General features: G+C 32.3%; 1 long non-coding RNA gene across 1 annotated transcript in view; it reads left to right on the top strand.

Moving 5' to 3' along the window:
* Window positions 1-21,225, top strand: part of LOC136843212 (uncharacterized) — a 212,252-nt gene that overhangs the window by 47,326 nt on the left and 143,701 nt on the right. The window contains exon 3 of the long non-coding RNA XR_010854479.1: window positions 11,363-11,534. This is a non-coding gene — a long non-coding RNA (uncharacterized lncRNA). The remainder of the gene's footprint in view (window positions 1-11,362; window positions 11,535-21,225) is intronic.

Below are 21,225 nucleotides of genomic sequence, written 5' to 3'. Positions count from 1 at the left end.
CATTTTTTGGTTAGTAACAGTACGAAAATTTTACTTGTAAAGATAAGCATTTCAGTTGCTATAAAAGATACTGACAAATTTTTGAACAGTACGAAAATTTTACTAAAGATAAGCATTTCAGTTGCTATAACTTTTCATACGTACTGACAGATTTTGGACCCAAGAAACTAGGGTAAGACTACAATTGATGTGGGAAACGAATATTTTCATACGGATAACGTTCATTATAAATCCGATTCCTCTGCAATGTTATTAGCTAATAAGGTCTACAATAGCGTATTATTTTTTATAGTTTATTTCTACTGGAAATAGCAAAGTTTTCGTTAGGTGTACCCGTTGTTTTACGAGTGGAATTAATCAAAATTAATCAGGGGATCAGAATTATTGCGGTTTCATGATTTATGCAAAGTGCAATAAATTATCCAAATGAAAATTAGGATTAAACAAGAGAACGTGTGTCGTTCTAGCGAAAGTGTATACTTCTCATTTGGTTGAAGAATTTGATATCGGCAATAACATACAACCCCCTAATGCAGTAGCCATAGCTATTGAAGTTGCTGAAGCTCTGTCTTAAAGTTTTAGTCACACTTCAAAGCGTGGTAACTAAATTTATCATTGCACTGAGAAGACTTCATGGACCTTTGAGCCATACTTCTGAGATCATGCATCAAATAAGATTAGTAGACAAATTACATCACATTTATGCTTTGGCCAGTATTGATTGCCTCAGGAGTTCAAAAAACTAAATTGTTAACAAACTCGATGAAAATGTATGTCCGTAAACAGCTTTAGTGTATATAATTTCTCTACTGGCTCTGACAAAGAATGGGGATACAAGGAGATTGGTTGTGAACCTTAAGAAACTGAAAGAAAACGTTACCAAAGAGATAAGGGGTGACTTTTATGGATGACATTTTTATACAGCAATTTATGAATATGCTTCTGAAGGATTCCATTAAAAGCAAGTTGCTTGTAACAGCGATGGGGAACATTTTCAGTACTGTAATGTAGGACGACGTTTTCCTTGAGGTCATTTTCTATTAAATGTTTGTTAGAATGATGACTATCATTTTCAAGGATTTTATATTCTCTATTGTTTGTCTGTATTGATATTAATTTGGTCTAATGCTCTAGTAAAACACATTCGAAAATGAAGGTAGCTCGTCAAAGGCTTCGGGAAGTTATACTAAATTTATACTTCGTAAGTGTCATTTCTCGGACGTTCGTTCAGAGTTGAGGGATTTACATCCTCTTTTTTGACAAATATGAAGTAACGCAAGAATTTCTGTGTTCGTATTCATTAAAATTTCCAGTTTCTATGATAATTGGTTACTAACAAAGATAATTCATTAGTAGTCAGTTATTGCCACTCCTTTACCACGTTTGCTGAAGAAAAATGTTCCATTTATTGGCGTAATGAAGAGCAGAAAGCGTTGCTTAATTAAAAAAATATATACATATTCTATTGTATTAGTAATTCGTGGTTATAACAGTCCTCTCTGCATTTCTCCTAAATCACTAATTAGGCTTTTGAGGTGTCCAATTCTTTTAAATCTAGAAAGTTATATAATCATACAGATGAGATGAAATATCATTTTAGAGAGAAAAAGTTCTAACAGTGGTAGTTTTTTCATTCATTTAAAATATTGCATATTTGGTTATAAAATCGTTGTATTGACAGGTCATAAACATTCATGGTGCCTTTGGAAGGCTTTGTTGCAAATTTCGTTGAAATTACTGCTATTTGTTAGATAAGATTACACGGATGAATAATAATTATACAGTAAGTCAGGTTTAATCTTTTTTTTTTGTAGCAGATTATATAACTTTTCCTAAACATAAGACAAAACGGAAACGATTTTGCCTCATGAAGCATATAATTTTTTTTTGCCATTTATTATCTTTTATTTATCTTTCCAAACATAACAAGAAACCACAATTAGTTCGTAGTCATGCAGATACTAATGAATTGAGAATATATAAACAAACCATTATTTTAGCCATTCCCACATTTATACAGAAGCAAAATCTCGCACACCAAAATGAAAGGGATAGCAATCAACACCGATATGTTATGTAGGTGAACTGATACAGAAATAACACGCGATTTTTAGTTTTGAAATATTTTGTACCCCTTTGTTTTTTAGCCGAATATACAATTTCACAAACTGAAAATTAAAACATGAAATATAAATTATACAGCCTGAGCAAAAAATGTGCAACACAACACTTCATTACATTCGGTTTTCTCAACGACTATGCAGTGAATTCATCCTATTTTTTCACGTTAGGGTTATGGCGTTTAGTAAAGATAGAAGTCGTCACAGCAAGAGGCTATCATGATTTAAGAGGAGGGAACTGAGCTGGCATTGGGCATTTCAAACAGTGAACTAAAGAAAAAAGAAAAATTTGGATTTTAGTTGTGGCATATTTACTTCGATGCTTGTCCGTGGATTATGTGACAGCATAAAAGAATAAGTTTCCTGATAATAAATATCAATATCAGTGGTGATAGTAGTGTAGGTGATCCTGATCTTAATCAGGGGCGTCATTTAGGGGGGGCTGGGGCGGGGCGGAGGGCAACTGCCACCCCCAAGACTCAAGTTGCCCCCCCCCCCAAGCCTCAGCTTGCCCCCTGACCCTACCAAGCCCCAAGAAGTAACAGCAGCTGGTTTTCCATTCCTACCGAAATTCAAATGTGTCATCACATTAAGTTATATCTTTCTATTTGTCTATTTTATGTGCTTCAAAAAGCACATAAAATAGCTTAAAATAAAAAAACCCTAGGTGATTAGGCTCGCTTCGCTCGCCAAACCGCCTTTGCCCCCCCCCCCCATCAAAAATCTGAAATGACGCCCTGATCTTAATAACAGTAATATAGAGAGTAACTGTGGTGATGATGACAAGCCAAGAGATGATAACGGAGGAGATGATGGGAATGGTGTTGATGACGAAGAAAGTGGATTTGGTGAGGCGTCACCTTTTAATGCAATAACTGTTAACCCTGTAACTTCCAGCGACAGAAAACGTGAAGCGAAACATGTCAGAAAAAAACTCACACGCACACTAGAACACTGACAATCCAATTCAAATGAGTTTTGGTGCCATCTTCTTTTTCTGACGAACGTTCTCTTGAAATTTAGCTTTACCGTGATTAGACAAGTTTCCTTTTTTTCCTGACACGCAAGCGTATTTGACATTTTAATCGTGATGAAAAGTCAACAAAACATGAAAATGATAAAATTGAATAGAAAAATAAAGTATTTTGATAATTAACCTTAAAAACATGGATATTTTACAATTTTTGCTGATTCATGTCATCATAAAGCATAGACACTGAAGAGCTCTTCCTGTACAGACCATTACTCTCTTGAACGACAACAAAATTTCACGGACTAGAATATTACTGAACCACGTACGTATATTTAAGGCAATTTATATATATATATATATATATATATATATATATATATATATATATATATATATATATATATATATATATATATATATATATATATATCTTCTCTCTCTATATATATATATATATATATATATATATATATATTATATATATGTATATATATATATATGTGTGTGTGTGTGTGTGTGTGTGTGTGTGTGTGTGTGTGTGTGTGTGTGTGTGTAGAGGGGCTGTGTGAAAGGTCCTAGGTTTGTACCCAGCTTACTGCAACCCCATCCTCAGTCGACTCAGCTTGCATTTGTACCGGAAGTCCTTCCTCAGACTTCTTTCATCACAACATCCATAATAATATTAAATATCCACGACGAGCATATAAAAGACCATAACTAAGCCATTCTTATGAACTTTTTATATATATATATATATATATATATATATATATATATATATATATATATATATATATATATATATATATATATAGAGAGAGAGAGAGAGAGAGAGAGAGAGAGAGAGAGAGAGAGAGAGAATTTACTAGTCACATTTCACTAGATATAAGAAAAGTAGGAAAAGAAATTTATAATGCTGCGTCTTTTCCCAATGATGGGGAAGGCTGTGGAAAGTTGTCAATGAAAGCAGGATGAAGACAAAAGTAGAAATGAACAGGCTTTGGTTTCCTGATGATTCTGAATTATGGCTGATAAATTTAGCATAATACAATATCACTGAAAGACACTGAAAACATAGCTATTTATTAACTGAGGTCATAAGTCTATTAACAGTATGAAATCTCGAGCGCAATCTCTAATCTATATATTTCATAAAAAAAATCATAATGTAGGCTTTTCAGATTTAAAAATTCACTTTGAAGAAATAAGGTAACATAGCACACTAAGTGATGAAGCATCTCTCTTTTAAAATTTACTTAGGGAAGCATTTACTTGAAACCTGGTCACAAAACTTCCTATATATACGGTAATACATTATTTCGTATAGCTTTTCTTCTTGAACGTCAAATTGCCATGACGGAAAGCAGTCAATTAAACCTTGTTTTCTTTACCCTTATCTTGGGGCACTGATTTCACAGAATATGGAATATTCATGAACAGTTGTTGTTATAGGAACCACGTCTTTCAGACGCTTTACTTGACACGAGCTCCCCATCAAACCAATTTCGAACTGTGAAAAGGGAAGACGAGCTTACCCACTGGGTAAATGTCGTGCTTGGAAGCTACGCTTTAAAGATATCTATGTAATAATTCAGTCATTCGTTTTTGTATAAATTATGGCTTTGCTGGGATAGATTCCAGAGAGAAGATGAAGAAGTTGGTAACTTCTATCTTCATATTGTGCCTCATGAATTGCGGATGAACCAGTGTGCAGAAACTTCGTCAGCACGAGCCACCGCCTTTACCTATGGTTTTAATCCTTTGCAAACATTGTGTCATACTTCTCCAAATTTCTCGAACTTTATTATATACCGGAAAATATGGAAGTTGCGTGTCAGTACCACTTTCATCTCCTCTGTTAATCACTTTTAAGATGTTAGTTTCCTCTGTTCTCCTAGCGGATGCCAATATTGTACGCTTTTTTACCCTTATTCTAAAAATAACAAAAGGAAAGTTTTAACAAAATAAATTTTACGTCATTATCTGATACATAAAGATAATACTAGCAAAGCAACACTAATTATAAAAATAGTAAAGTAATAAAACTAATAGTAACAGTCATAACATTTATATGTAAACCAATATAACATACCTTCTCGTGACAGGCCTCTTGTAAACCCATGGGGTAGGGCATGCGGTTAGTGACTTCATTCATAAAGACACACCTTTAAAAATAATCCTCTAAGGAGGTAAACCATATGGGGATTATATATATATATATATATATATATATATATATATATATATATATATATATATATATATATATTATATATTATATATGTACACACATATATATTCAACCTTTTATCACTGATCGCAAAAAACCGAGACTTACGCCATATTCACTGGAGAGGAAAAATCGCCAAATAAAACCTTCTAGGGCAGCCAGACCAATATTTAAGATGCCAAGCAAAAGAACACACAAACAACGTTTCAGCTCAAATGGTATCTACTGGGGCACCGGAAAGCCTGTAAAAAAAAAAAAAAAAAAGCCAAGCGAGATTTATTATAATCGACTTTAGTTTGGCGCTGCTCTTCACTCCGCACTCTTTTCATTGCATCGTATGGCTTACCAAATGGCGTCTTCAGTTTCCCGAAGAGATGACATTAAGTGAAGGCCGGAGAATCCTCCACAAGTTTTCTACAGGCAAAGAGAATATATTTGCTTGTAATTTCCTGCATTATGTCTTTGTTTATACAAGGATGAATCAATGTATTTTTAACGCATGTGCAAAATATAAAAAATTATAACACATACATTTGTATTGAGCAATGGCCCCCTGATATTGTTCAAGTTTATTATAAACAACCACTTCATTAAACAATTAATGTCCTGTAGGCGAAAATGATTTTTTCCCAGCAGTTTTCAGTCATAAATTTCTTTCTCATTTTTTCTCAGTTCTGTGTTTCCTCGTCAATTCACGAAGTTATTTTTTGTTTGAAGGTTTCTTAAAAAAAGTTTATCTCTCTTCCGAGTACCGGAAAATCGCTTTCTCTGATTGTGTGCGTGCTTGTGCATTTACGTCAGTTTCGAAAGCGTTGTGCTTATACTTTCGTGAGCTAGTGTTTTAAGGCAAAACTGGGTAAAACTGGATTAGGATTTATCCAAGCACTATAAGAAGCCTCACCTCTCCCTCTCTCTAACCTTTATCAATCTAAAACTTAGAATGGAATTCTATCAGTGATTTTTCTCCTGACTTGGCTTTGCAGTTTTCCGAATATCAAAGAGAATTCCCCTCGGAAACAGAAGTTTAGAGCGACTTTGAGAACTCGAACGAAGCCTATTACACGCTTTTTAGAAAGATTTATGGTCGCAATCTTATTTCATTTCTGCTGCTTTTCTCTCGGCATGCCAACGCATGAAGAAAAGAGTAGTATTGCTGCTAATACAGTGCACTGTTTACAATATATATATATATATATATATATATATATATATATATATATATATATATATATATATATATATATATTATAAAGATATATAAATTTATATATTGAAACATAATATATATATATTATAAAGATATATAAATTTCTCTGAAACTCTCTCAAGTGTTCATTTCTCTCTCTCTCTCTCTCTCTCTCTATATATATATATATATATATATATATATATATATATATATATATATATATATATATATATATATATATATATATATAATGTATATATATATGCATATATGCCTAAAAGAGCTTTCTGATTTTGTTGAATAGGGTTTACTATTTTATAAGCCTATGTTACAGTTGCCAAATGATTTTATTTAATTTCCAGTACTTAATAATGATAGCAAAATATATACAATGATCCCTTTCATATCAATACTTTAGGTATGAAAATCAAGTATTTAATAAAGTTCAGCACGACCAGTGGCGCATGGTTACTGGTAAAGTCATATTGATAAGGCTCCTTGATGGTTCTGCGTAAAAGTAATTCATATGAGTAAAATTATCTCATTCTGGTGATTGATGATCCTGTTCAAACAGGTTACTGCAGACTGGGTATGGGGATCCGAATAATTTTGCAGGAATGAGAGTTGATGTTAACGCACATATAGTTTATTGATTTTTTCTAGCATGATGTGATCAACTTCTTTCACAAATCTTTTCTCTCATGTATACAATCAAAACCAACTAATCCCTTACTGGTAACGGTGCCAATTCAGTTATTATTTAGTAGGAATTTCAAAAATTCATGAATCTGATAAGTGGTATGTAATTGTCGAAATAAGCGATCAACTTATGAGCGTTAATGTGTAAAATAAATTGTCGAGCAATAGTGTTAGCTGGAAACAATAAATCTAAGAGTTATCTCAAGTCTTATAGTTTTCGGTTTATGTTAAATGTTAAGGTTCGTCAGTTTCATCCGTTGTTATTTCTATAAACCAAAAGTGGATTACCACATCCAAAAATACCATCGTCCGAGAACTTGCATGATATAATATTGTGTGAAGCATTTCTTTAAAAATGTCTTGGGGGGGATTTATTTCATTATCCCTTCACGTGGCTTCTCTTTACTCTTGTAGTTGACGTCACTGACACAAATATGCAGTTTTTATATATATTATTTATATATATATATATATATATATATATATATATATATATATTTAATATATATAATATATGTATTATATATATATGTGTGTGTGTATGTGTGTGTGCGTGTGTGTATAAATTATAAGAGTATCTTTTTTAAGTTTAAAATGATGAAATATCTAAAAAGTGTCTATTTTTCATCATGCGCTAGTATATGATGAATTTTATTACGCCGCTATATTAGGCCGATGTTGTCATATAATGCTCGTGTTCATAGACCTATGCATTTTCACAGAGTCGAAATGCCTATCTATTTTTAGTTCTGCATATAGATGGTTTTTAAGTACATATGTTCTTCGAGTCACTTCTAAGATGCGTATATTAAAAACTTCACTAAGTAACCGCATTTATCAAACTCGAAAAAGAGTTGCGAAGTTGTTTTATGTTTTTTATAGCTTATTTTCCTCAGTATTTTTAAAGTTATAGCTAAATAGAACAAATGTCTATTATCGATCATTTAAAAAAAAAGTTCTGATGATGCGGAAAGGAAAACAAAAATGTTTTCTTCCGGAGAAACGAAACGCATATTCGGTGTGTTTTGCGAATCTCTGACTGCATTCTGTGGAATGAAGGCAAACACTCAGCAAGCATTCCAACCAATGTGAAATTGAATGTGGCCTTATAATGAGGGGAATGTTTACTCTCCTTGCGGCCTGATTGCCTGCGGAGGCTTAAGAGATGGAGTCTGCCGACTTTCACTTTACCTTTTTCTTTTCTGTGACTGAATTTTTCTGAAGTTTTCTGACATTCCAACAATAATAAGTACTGAAAAAATGTGTTGTCTAATATATCATTTGACATAAAGCAATTCCCAATATAATAACCTTTCCTAAAAATATAAATCAATTTGCTCAATTTTATTTAAAGATATGTTAAAATAACCATAATTATACCAGTACATTTAATCTGCAGCAGTAATTAAAGCTTCTTGCTCTATAAGGAATTATCTACCAAGAAAGGCAAGGTTTATTACACAGGCACGTGTGTGTTTTTTGGTTTTGCTTTCTTTATCACCGTTCTTTAAAATCATTTGCATATGATCTTTTATTGTACATTTTTAATCAGTCCCGAAGCCTGTGCTAACTTACGATATGATATCCACTAACGAACGGGAGAATTTTTTGGATAATTTTTGGAAAATGTAAGCTTCAGCATTTCGATACGAATGGGAAATAAATTGAAGATTAAAAATACAGGTCTTAAATACCTGGAATAACCCTTGTTCTTATATGGTATATGAAAATTATATTTAGTCTATATAATACCATCTACATTAAAAAAAAACACTTCCTTTAAAATTGATCTTGGCATGCAAAGTCCCGTTCAGTTTTGTATTCCCTCAAGAGAGTTCTTGAATAAAACCTCTAAGGAATAATACGATTTTCATCTTGAATGACATTAAAAGATTGAGTTCATGACATTTCGTAATTCAGCCTTTAGGAATGGGCTGTGAAGTTCCTCCCAATATTGATGGATACATGAATTTTATTCGTTATTCTTGTTAGGGTAACTTTAGTACCTAAGGTAATGAGGAAAAATAAACATCACAAATAAAAATGTAGAGCTCCATTATTACACTAATATGATATGAACATGACAGATCATACAGAGTAATGGATTTCCATTAATACCTTTTAATTATCTGTAGGGTATTTCTTCAGTATTTCATTTGATATTAGGGTGGGTAGTCCAAGAAGAACTTAGTCTTAAGTTACCATAACATAGATCTTTTTGCTTTATACGTTCACCCTGAGCCATAAAATGTCATGAGCCTTTAATGTTGACAGTCAGTTTTTCATTTTCATAAAAATCTTTCAGTATGGTTTTTAACGGAATGAAAATTTCGTCATATTTATGAAATGATATTTTGTAAACTAAGAAAAAACACTACTTTGCAAATCACGATGCTTCGGTAATTGAAATAAAAACAGTGATAAATACAGATAGAATTCTTTGCATTAGATGTATGTTTCTGAAAGGGATTTTTCCACTTCAGATCTAAATACACAACCGCAGTAATAAAATGAAAATTAAACATTACTCTGGGATTACTATCCACGGTCTCTCACAAAAAAAAGATGTACGCCAATAATGTCATAATCCTACACATTCAGATTTCTGTACAAATGTGGAAAAATGCGACGTGAAAAGAAGGAACTTTTTGTATATTCATATCCGTGACAGCTTTTCAACTTTTTTTCCTAAATAACCAAAGGGGATGCAATGAACCAAAAGATAAAAAAAAAAAAGAAACTGCATAGTTTACCGAATGTAGGGAGACAGGTTGTGGTCAAATGTTGAAAAGAGAGAGAGAGAGAGAGAAGAATATTGCTTTGGTATAACATGAAATATTACACTCATCTTTATATTATTAATAGTCACCTAATCATTCCAGAAACTTAGTTTCTGTGAGCTAATATGGTAATTCATACTCACTTCCTCACATGAATCAAAGATGTAGTTCATAGAATACATGCAATAGCTTACAATTATGAATTTGTTAAGTTAGACTATATTTTCTCAAGCGCCCCCAGAGCTAGTCCCTTTGGAAGTTGATCTCTATACCGGTTTGTCTACCATATAGTCTTTTTCCTTTAATCAGCTCACAAGTATGAGGGTGGGGACTTTATACCTTTACAGGAGAAGTACTTTATGTAATATGCAATTAAACATGATATCAACACGCGTTAGCAAGGAATGCATAATCAAAATATAGTTTTTCCATTGAAATCTGAGTCCAGTAGCCAACACTTACTTACATACGACAGAGTATAATTTTTTAATATAAGTACATGTATAAGAAAGGGACGTTACTAAGACAAAGAAGTAATTGCCCAGGAAATGAGAAAGAAATCCTCTTAAACATCACATTGTTGTCATCGCACGACTCCTGACTAACAATTAAATTGAACTTAAAATGATATATTTAAAGGATCACTGAAAGATCAGTGTCCTAAAATTTAATTTTGGCATATCAAAATATAAAATGGAGTGAGCTCAAATTGTAATTTGTAAAAAAAAAATATAGTAAAAGGAGAGAAATACTACCAAGTAAAACCCTTTCGATAAAAAATGTAAACTTCGAATATCATGTTATTGCCAGCTTGGTCATTCAGAGTTAACGGTACCATAGTTCTCACCGGATTAAGTATTCTATAATGTTACGCTAAGATAACAAAGCATTATAAACTTGTCTAAAGGATCTTAAAAACAACAGTGCAGTAAACGAAGCTGACAGGAAACTTACAGTCTTCCCCTATTGATGCCGGCATTTAAATTTTATGCAGATTATGAAAACCTTGGTTCAAGGTTTATTGCCTTTTATTCGTCTGAGAATGGTAGAATATAGCATAAATATATGACGAAGACCACATTAAACGAAAAAAAAAATTGTTTTGCTCATGTCATTTTCAGAATAGTGTCCTCAGGTATATGTTAGTTTTCTTCTGCGTAAACATATATACCAAAGTCACAGAAATTCGTCCGTCCAGAGGCATTCAGTGACAAAGCTCTGTCTATTTCCCTCTGCCTTTGCAAGTAGCGTTTGGTCTTGTCCGTTATTTGCTGTCGATTTGAAATATGGAAATTCTGGTTCGCTCTGCCTCACTATATTTCACCGAAGTGGCGGAGCCCCATTTCATTTTCATCTTCTCTTTTTTTCCAGAGATGAACAAATTAACTACGTTGATGAAAACAATTTCCGAGTCACGGCGATCATATGAGAAGGAAGAAACGCTCAGTGTGACGCCATTTCCGTCACCCTCTCTTCGCTGCAGATGGAAATTGAATTCTGGAGGTTACAACTGTATCAACATGGAGTCTGTCAGAAATAGCAAGTAAGTTTCCTTTTGCTTCAATATTCCTATTAAAATACGTTTAATGTAGTCATTGTAATTATTGTGGTACTTACAATATAATCCTTTTAATTATCATTTTTTTGCGATGCATGCCTTTTAATGTTCAGGAATCATACTTCTTCGTTTTTAACGTGCATTTTTTCCCCATTATTATATGGGGTAAGCACGATGCCTTCTTTTGAAAGACTTGGATTTGGCGGTGGGGTAGGCCACATTAGACGTTAAATGATATTACTATAGTTGCTACAAAATATGGCGAATTCCAGGGCCATTTTTAGCAACAACGCGAAGTTCCAGGATTTTCCATACATCAAAGAACTTTTATAAAGAGATAAAACGCCCGGCATGTGTTCACTCACTTGAATCATGCAGAATCACATATCGAATATCAAAAGCAAAAAAGATGGCAATCAAGCGAGCAGATGTGTTAGCGGAATAAAGATGTGTCCCAAAAAATTTTGCGTCGGAAACAAAGCAACACAAATCTGTCAGAGCATGCATGAGATACAGTACAGTGGGTAAACAATTAAATGCATGAACTACCGACGCGACTGTAGTCATAAAGAAAACCAAATATTGTTTTTATACATTTGGAAAAGAATTCACAACGGATGCATGAATTTTATAATGAAAGCAAATTGTTTTTGCCGGACGGACATTCTGCACTTATCACAGAATATTGCGAATTTCTAGTCGTTTTTATAAACAAGGGAAAACTCAAAGATTTGCGAAAATACAGCGCATACTGTCGAGGAAAATTATAGGCCCGTCGCGCTAACTGTCATATTATTAATAAACTACAAACAGCATGGCAATGAGGAGAGCAAATATGTAGCGGAAAAAAGGGATTAAAAAACTGTATAGTGTAATAACTTTGTTTCACGTAATTATTAGCGTGTAAATTGTGACAGCACGTCACTTAAATTAGAAATGAGAAGGGAAACAAAGCAAATGCTATTAGATAATACACGAGATTCAGTTCAGTGGATAAACATATAAATGCAAGGATATCCGACATTAAATACAATCATAAAGAAAAGCAAATTTCGTTTACATAAATTAAGGGAAGTCTAATATGATACTCAAAGAAAGGGTAATGTAAAAGTAATATCAGTTACACGGTGCCTAACTGTTTATAAAATATTTCAAATAGATTCAAGATCTGAATTATTAAAAAGCAAAATGTAATTTGTAATTCAGAGCTTAGAATGGGTTAAACAGTATTTTATGACGAAAGTGTTAAAATGACAATGCATTGCTTGAATAATCATTCTAGTTATCCAAATCATATGCACAACCTGCAACTTTCGTTGCCTGCTCTCTGACTTGCTTCAACCATCCTTTACTTTTCCACAAATCATCTACGAATCACTACTTTCGTTTGTCTATCTTCCATATCGACATTAATTTCTCATTCGTTTTTGTTCCTATTAACTAACATGAACATTGTCTTCTTTACATCTAAATAAATCTTTCCCCTCTTATAATTATGGTTCATATTTATGAGACTTGATGAGGTTGGGAATCGTGTTACTCGGCACATTTTTTTTTTTTATAATCGTTACATTAGACTTGTAAAGAATCTTAAAATAAAAAAAGAAGGGATGGAAGGGTGTAACTGCCCAAGAACACCTATAGCTTGCCTTCCTTCAATGACTGTGAATCCTTGAAATTAGTGTTAAACTTTGAATCCTTGAAATTAGTGTTGAACTTTGAATCCTTGAAATTAGTGTTGAAAATATTGATTTTAATTGCAATTTTTATTTTATTCAATTCCGCAAAACTCTGATAGAAATTATTCTTCAATGTACATACATATATATATATATATATATATATATATATATATATATATATATATATATATATATATATATATATATATATATATATATATATATATATATATATATAATTTATATTTAATATACATACCTTGAGAATAACCAACACCCATCGCCAGCCTTTCTGACAAAGCAAGCTCCCTTTCACTTTTACTCAAAGTAATATATATATATAAATTCGCATGAACGTATTTTCAGTAATATATGTACCCATGATTACCCAAGAAGGAAAACGATTACTGAGTTGGATATTGAACTGAATCAAGTTCTGGTTTAAAATTTCATTGCTTATTAGGGTCATACTAAACTGGTAGTTTACTTTCCTTAGACATTAACGGATCTGACGCTCTCCCGCGATTGTAACCTTATAGTTTGAGGTCGTTGATAGCAGCAGTGTTTGTCTTGCCCTTCGTTGACACGAAAAATCATCTGACATTTTTCAACTCTTGCGCCATCGTGAAACCCGTGTCACTTGCACTGCTTGATTTATGGAAGTCGTTAAGACTAAGGATGGGAAACTCTTCACGTCACTCTCGTGGTATTTTTTTGTGACGGTGCATCTATTGGTTTCTTTCTTGTTATGATTTTGGTCAAATTTTTCCCAATGGGTGAAAATTTTATTAACGTGAAAATTAGCTCGGACTTACTCTGTAGTAATGAATGCAATTGATATATATTTATTTATTTATTAAATGCGTCAGCGTGTTATTGGAAATGTGATAAGATGGTATCTTGCAATTGATATATGTTTATTTATTTATTAAATGCGTCAGCGTGTTATTGGAAATGTGATAAGATGGTATCATAAGATTACTATCTTATCACATTTCCAATAACACACTGACGCATTTAATAAATAAATAAATATATATCAATTGCATTCATAGCTACAGAGTAAGTCCAAGCTAATTTTTACGCTAATAAAATTTGCACTCGTTGGGAAAAATTTGACCAAAATCATAACAAGAAAGAAATCAATAGATGCACCATCTATTGATGGTGCATCCATTGAATTTTATATATAATTTGAGGTAGCTACTTAAAATAGCCGTTAAGAATTATTTTTCATAAATAACTCTTTTTATAAAGTAATAAATCCAACTATGATCTATGATTTAAATAAAATAGGAATCCCTTGTTTTGAGGTATGCTATTGTTATGTTTCCTATGAAAGCAAAAATAATATAATTGTTAGCTTATGCTATTGAAAATTTTATCAATTATACGGAATAAAAGTGTATGAGTGTATAACCAGCCGTTTAAATAAACAATTGTTTAAAAAAATTACTCATTCATTATCAGAACCAGCAAAGCAAATTACGTTCATAGGCCATCACATTTTTCTTTTTGCAGAAAGTTGGTAGATTTGGGGAATTTGGTATTTTTCTTTTTATTGGGATAGGGAACAGTTAAATATAGTAGACTACACATCAGTTTACTGTAACTTATTTTTTTATACTTGACAACACAAATCTGATGTTATAGACTTTATTTGTATATTTCCGAATTCACAAAGTTATTGAAATCTGCTCCACGTTCTTCTAATCGACAATATTTACCAAGAAAGGCCGGCAGTTATTGATAATTACCACGTGCTTATATTCCATTATTTTCCACATAATTATTAAATGTTAAAATTTCCTGCAACAGGTATTCCATCTATTTACAGAGGAACTTATCGAGATCTTGATAAAAGTTATTATTTTACCCAGAAGCAATAACTTATGATGAAAAATTGTTAAATTTATACTAGGAAATAGATTGTGTAAAATCACGTTTCCTTTAGGGGAGAAGCTGGGACGAACTATTAAAATAATAATGTCACAGCAAATGCAGTGTAGTTTGGTTCATCAAAGTACTTTCTTTAGTCATTCTGTAAATTACCATCATTACTTAAAGAAATTTCGTATTGCAGTCGGGAAGTTTTTACACTCTTATGAGTGAAAGTGAAGCTAATTATAAAAAGAAAACAAAGATAAACTAAATTCATTTTCAAAACAAATCTTATATATTTGTAGTAGTACACCAAGTAATGGTACTTACAGAATAAACTGACTCGAATTTCCTTTCGAAGTCTGGCTATTCAGGGAGTCTCTTTGACGGAGTGGAGTTGAGAATTGCAATCATACCTAGTACACGGTAACCAGTAAATAACCAATTTAAAATGTACAGTATTTACGTACTTTTTATAAAACTTTTTCTTTCAGATGCATGCACAGACACAATATATATATATATATATATATATATAATATATATATATATATATATATATATATATATATATATATATATATATATATATATATATATAATATATATATATATATTTATATATATATATATATATATATATATATATATATATATAGAGAGAGAGAGAGAGAGAGAGAGAGAGAGAGGGGTCTTCAAGGGGGTATAAATATGAAAGATACTGCAAATTTACTGCCTTAAAAAGAGGACTCAACCGAATCGTAGTTTTTACAGAGGCCCCTGTAAACCTTTTTGTCTTGCTCCCACGAATTAAAGGAAAATGGACTAAAACTTTCTCAAGAACGTGAAACGCCTGCATAATTAAGAGTTCTTTTTTAAATTGCCTCAAAAGTCAGGTTAACTTTTTTCCATCTTCGTTATTTGTCGGTGGGTTCAAAAACTGATGTAAAATATTCAGTTCGCAATTTTAACCGCTGTTTTTTTCTTTTTATGGTTTTCGTTGACTTAATACGAAACTGGTTTATTTATGTTCAGTCAAATGAATCTCCTGTTAACTTATGGATTATGATATATATATATATATATATATATATATATATATATATATATATATATATATATATATATATATATATATATATATATATATATATATATATATACTGTGTATGTATATATCTTATAATTTCCACAGTGGTCCCGTGGATGAAGTATATAATAAGTCCTCACGTGAAAATAAAATGAAGTGGTACCAAGACTTTCAACTTTTATTCCAATTTTTCCAGCCATCACCTCAAGATAAAACGATCAGTCTTCTCCGGGATATTTTTAAGAGCGTACAGAATTTGTGATCCTGAATTTTTAATAGAGGAAATTCAGAACATCTATGTAATTGCAGAAGAATTATGCTATCTTTTACATTTTATCGATAGTTGTCTCCAAAGCGCCAAAAAAAAAAAAAAAATTATAGTCTTGAAAGGTCAAGTAATTATGACATTGAAAATATAGTTTTGCCATACCGTTGTGAATTTTTATCGATTGTACATGGCCTGAAATGTCTGAAAATAAATGTTGTTTTTAGTAATACTTCGTCTATCAAGAACTCGTTGTTTTGTAATAAACCAGAAATGCCAGCAGGAGGGATGTACAAAATTAATTGCTCAACTTGTAATTTACCTTATATTGGACAATCTGGTAAGGAACTAAGAGAGTCACACAGCATAAATATAATGTACGGGTTGCAAACAGCTCAAGCGCCATTTTTTTGTCACGTAAGAGACTTTGCAAACCCAATAGATTGGAATTCAGCTAGAGTTATTTTCGAGAGTCCTTCATTGCATGACAGATTGTTGGTCGAAGGAGCTTCATTAGTTCTTTTAGTAACATGACTTCGAGCGATGGTCTTTTTAAGATGGCGAATTGTTGAAAAGCTTTATTCTTAAGGATGCAAGAGTAAAACAGGCTGTTAGATTTTTTTACAAATAGATAGTTTTGTACTGGTATTTGTAGTAATTACATATTTCCACTAAGTATGTTCTTATTTTGAAGAATGTTGTTTGCATACTTAAATAGCTTGTTGACATATTTTATTGTTATCTGTGAACTCATTTGCTTTCTTGTGTATGTTATTTTCTTAACACTGTTTAGTAGGCTACCCTGAAGATGACTTTGGAATAAAATTTGAAAGTCTTGGTACCACTTCCTTTTATATTCATGTAAGGACTTTATATATATATATATATATATATATATATATATATATATATATATATATATATATATATATATATATATATATATATATATATATATATATATATATATGTATATATACATATACAGAGTATACTCATGAGACATCTAGTGTAAGACTAGTGGTAGATTTTAGTTCCCTGGAACTACTTTATGGAGGGATGTTTGAATTATATAAATAAAAATGTACGCCTATTGTGCAAGTGAATCTCTTTAACAGAACGTTAGATAATGTTAAACATGAGAACACCATCGCAATTTGATGTCTGTCGTCCAATGATATGTATAAAAATATGCAAGAATCAGTCTAATATCTATAGTTTACTATGATATATTTATGGACTACATGTAATTCTTGCTCCATTTGTTTAAAAGGCCAGCCGGGCGAGTTTACCGTCTTTGCTGCCTGATGACTGTCGGGCATCCATATAATGTTAACTATTGAATATTAATACGTTCATTAATTACGAACATAACTTCGGAAGAAGTTCGTTGACAAATTCTTCTTAAACGATGATTTACTATTGCGAGGTCATGCTTGGAATAGTCGATTTAGGTTAGAAATACACAAAAAAATATCCAAGTAAGTCTGACATTTTAGTAAAGGTAAAATGAGATCATGTAGATTCTTAAAACACTTGGTTCATAAAAGAAACATTTTACGTAAGTCTCGTTAGATATAAGAAAAAATTTCAAGTTTAATTTGAGAAAGATTTAAGATTAGCATATAAGCCATTAAGCATCCCGTCTAGATTTCTTGACAACGAATTTTGATATGTACATAAGACTAAAAATATAAAAATAAAATATACATTTCTCGAGATAACATCACGTTGACGATATAATTCCCCAAACTTTCTTTAGTGTGTTAAAAGTCTGTATGCTATGCGTCACTTGATATTCTTCCAGCTTGAACAGACTACTTTAAATATCATTCATAAAGGAATGAAAGTCATTGAACTGATTGTGAAACATGAGAGAATTCAAAACAGTCCTTCACCACTGTTCTAGAACGCAAAAGTAAATCAACTTCATGTACTGAGAAGTATGTAGAAGACAGCGCGAAGATGGAAACCATATTTAAGGTTAACAGTATTTCAAATGTCTTTGTAATGGTAAATAGAAATATCAAATACACCGGAACAATTATTCCATAACAAAGGTTTTAAGTGAAAACAGTCAGTTTCCAGGCGATGAATATCTTTTCACAACCGTCGAGGGACAGTTTTCCCTTTCCAGATTTCTAAAAAAAACTCCCATGAGATGTTTTTTATTCGGTGAATGGTTGTTTTTCTAATACTTCCCATTAAAACCTTCCATTTTATCCCTTTTGCTGAAAACTCTATTACATTTCCGAGACTTGCAGGTAATTTCTGGAGGGGAGAAAAATGATATCCCATATTTCCACTTCCGTTCCTTTTGAACATGCCAAAGTTTTGGTAATACCATAGTATAAACAGATTTTCAGTAATCCGTTTATTTGTAAGAGTTCTGCGTTTTCAATCTTTTTCGGGAATGCTCTATATGTCTTACAACGTGAACACAGACAAGGGATTATACTGTGGTTTTCTATCATCGATTCTGTCCCACTGGGATCTCTGCGCGAGATCAAAAAATAATACATGCAAATGTTTCCATGTGCTATCATTCTATCTTTTCTTTGAGAATCGTTCATGAACTCCATTTCCAAAAAATTTATCTCACATTGCGATTTAAAGAGACATCGGGAAAACCGTTTTTAGTTTCATTCAATTCCTTATTTTCTTTTATCCCCTTTTCAGCCAGTTTCAAATTACTTTCTATTACTTTCTAAAACACATGTAAACTTTCCTGTTTCCTTCTAAATTCTTCTCTTGGACTTGTCTTACTTTAAAAATAGCATCCACTGTGCTCTTTCCTTTCATAAACACAAACTGCTGCTCACGTATATCTATCAAGTCTCTCAACCTTCCTTCTACCATTCTTTCTAGTAACTTGAGTACATGTCTAAAAGCCTTATATATATATATATATATATATATATATATATATATATATATATATATATATATATATATATATATATATGTGTGTGTGTGTGTGTGTGTGTGTGTGTGTGTGTGTGTATATGTATAAACATATATATATATATATATATATATATACATTTTCATTGAATTTTTTTTCGTGCGTGATCAGAGATTGCCTGAGCTTGCGAAGTACGTTAAAAGCGATGTCCCTTACGGCGCCCTTTCAGTAGATAGTTCATCAAACTCACCGATGCTGCAATAGTTTCATTAAGTTTACTTGGACAATTTAATCGTCGACTACCTTCTCATTTCGGAGACTTAACAGTGCTGTGTTCAAATTGCATTTCACTTCTAGACTGGGGAGAGAGACCCAATAATGATAGTAATACCTGGGCTACCGGTAGGCCCGATGGCTTTCTGATCTCCCAACCGATGAGGGCGGTTTAATGACGGTCTGGTTAGTCAGACGGACTGTTATACAAGACGAGAGAGAGAGAGAGAGAGAGAGAGAGAGAGAGAGAGAGAGAGAGAGAGAGAGAGAGAGAGAATAGAATAGAATAATTTTTTTTTTTTTTTTGGTTTGGTGGATGGAAAATGGAATAAAGATTTTGAATAGGAAGTAACCATAAAACAGACTTTAGAGATCAGTGTTAACAAAGAGTAATTGACGATAGTAATAGCCTTTTCTCCCATCTTTTCTCCCAAAATATATTGCATCTTTAGTACCAGAGGAAGTAATAGTCAAAGATTCAAGCGTCAGGGAAAACGGGACTATTGTCTTGGAATGCCACTCAGATGTCGCTGGTTCGCGTCTCCCCCAGGCCGATGGAAAATCACTGGCTCTGTATCATGCTCAGTTACTGCTGCAGTGTGGGGTCTGGGATGGGAGGCTGAAACCAACATTCTTTGGAAGATTGAATTTCAAGTCAATGTCCGCTGTATGCTTGTTCCATGTGAATAGGTTTCAGCTACTAAAATAATAATAATAATAATAATAATAATAATAATAATAATAATAATAATAATAATAATAATAATAATAATAATAAATATTGAATATATTTATAAATTATGCTTACCTGAAATATCAAAATATACACCAACACTCAGAGGCACATCAGATATTCTGGAATAACTAGCAACACTTTGAATATTACTAGATAAAGGTATCCAAATTCTGTTGGATTAAGATTAACATGGAACGGGTAATTGAACCTCATGTAATACTTGGAAAAATTGCATTAATTTCTTTCGTATTGCTTTCTGTGATGTTGCTTTGAAATGGCTACATAAACATTCTCTCAGTAAGCTTTGTCTTTCTTAATTTTTGTCAAAGAAAATGTACACAGAGGTTAGAGTAAAGACAGTGAAATTCAGTTGAGAAAACTGACGCATTGTATGATCAAATGAAATTATAGGAAGTTAATAGCTATCTGGTATAGTGGATAAAAAAAGTATATCTTAGTTTAACCAGACCACTGAGTTGATTAACAGCTCTCCTAGGGCTGGCCCGAAGGATTAGATTTATTTTACGTGGCTAAGAACCAATTGGTTACCTAGCAACGGGACCTACAGCTTATTGTGGAATCCGAACGACATTATAGCGAGAAATGAATTTCTATCACCAGAAATAAATTCCTCTTATTCTTCATTGGCCGGTCGGGGTTTCGAACTCGCGGCCAACAGAGTGGTAGCTGAGAACGAAACCCGCTCGCCCAACGAGAAACTTGGTATAGAGAGAGAGAGAGAGAGAGAGAGAGAGAGAGAGAGAGAGAGAGTATAATCTTCTTCCCCGAGTGATCTTGTTTGGGTTGAAAAGGATGTATTCTCAGAAAACATTATTCTTGAACA

Source organism: Macrobrachium rosenbergii, chromosome 11, assembly GCF_040412425.1.
Source record: "Macrobrachium rosenbergii isolate ZJJX-2024 chromosome 11, ASM4041242v1, whole genome shotgun sequence".
Taxonomy (NCBI): Eukaryota; Metazoa; Arthropoda; class Malacostraca; order Decapoda; family Palaemonidae; genus Macrobrachium; species Macrobrachium rosenbergii.
This window is presented reverse-complemented; position numbering and strand designations above follow the sequence as displayed.